The 616-nt window shown below is 54.5% G+C and overlaps 1 protein-coding gene across 1 annotated transcript in view; it reads left to right on the forward strand.

The window, feature by feature from the left end:
* The window catches only part of SMARCC2 (SWI/SNF related, matrix associated, actin dependent regulator of chromatin, subfamily c, member 2), a 24,997-nt gene that overhangs the window by 9,841 nt on the left and 14,540 nt on the right, over positions 1 to 616 (forward strand). The gene's annotated exons all lie outside the window — the stretch shown is intronic.

Here is a 616-nt window from a genome sequence, read left to right on the forward strand (position 1 = left end):
CTATCCCACCCACAGGGGCTGCTGGGCCACCCTCAGTCCATGGCTTGGCTGTGGCTCCGGCCTCTGTGGCCCCTGCTCCTGCTGGTAGTGGGGCCCCTCCTGGAAGCTTGGGACCCTCTGAACAAATTGGGCAGGCAGGGCCAACTGCAGGGCCACAGCAGCAGCAACCAGCTGGAGCTCCCCAGTCTGGGGCGGTCCCACCAGGGATACCCCCCCCTGGACCCCATGGTAAGTGGATGGGTTCCTGAATTCTTGCTGGCTAAGATCAAGCTGAATGTTGTAGAAGGGGATCTGTGATGGGGATTGGAGTTAAAGACCTACTGATGGACTCTTGTTTATGTCCTCACACAGCAGAGATCCTGCACTATGCCCAGAGATTTTGTTCCAAGAATTCTCCTTATTCTATTTAGTATTAGGAAATGAGAAGGTAGCAAGCACAGAGAGTGGCTAGATTATCTTTGTTAAGAAACTAAGTTGGTAAGCTAGACTTTACACCTCAAACCTTCTCTCCTTTGTTTCCAGGCCCCTCACCGTTTCCCAACCAACAAACTCCTCCCTCAATGATGCCAGGGGCAGTGCCAGGCAGCGGGCACCCAGGCGTGGCGGGTAATGCTCC

The sequence above is a fragment of the Elephantulus edwardii genome, unplaced genomic scaffold (assembly GCF_000299155.1).
Source record: "Elephantulus edwardii isolate Elephantulus edwardi_28Jun2011 unplaced genomic scaffold, EleEdw1.0 scaffold00212, whole genome shotgun sequence".
Lineage (NCBI taxonomy): Eukaryota > Metazoa > Chordata > Mammalia > Macroscelidea > Macroscelididae > Elephantulus > Elephantulus edwardii.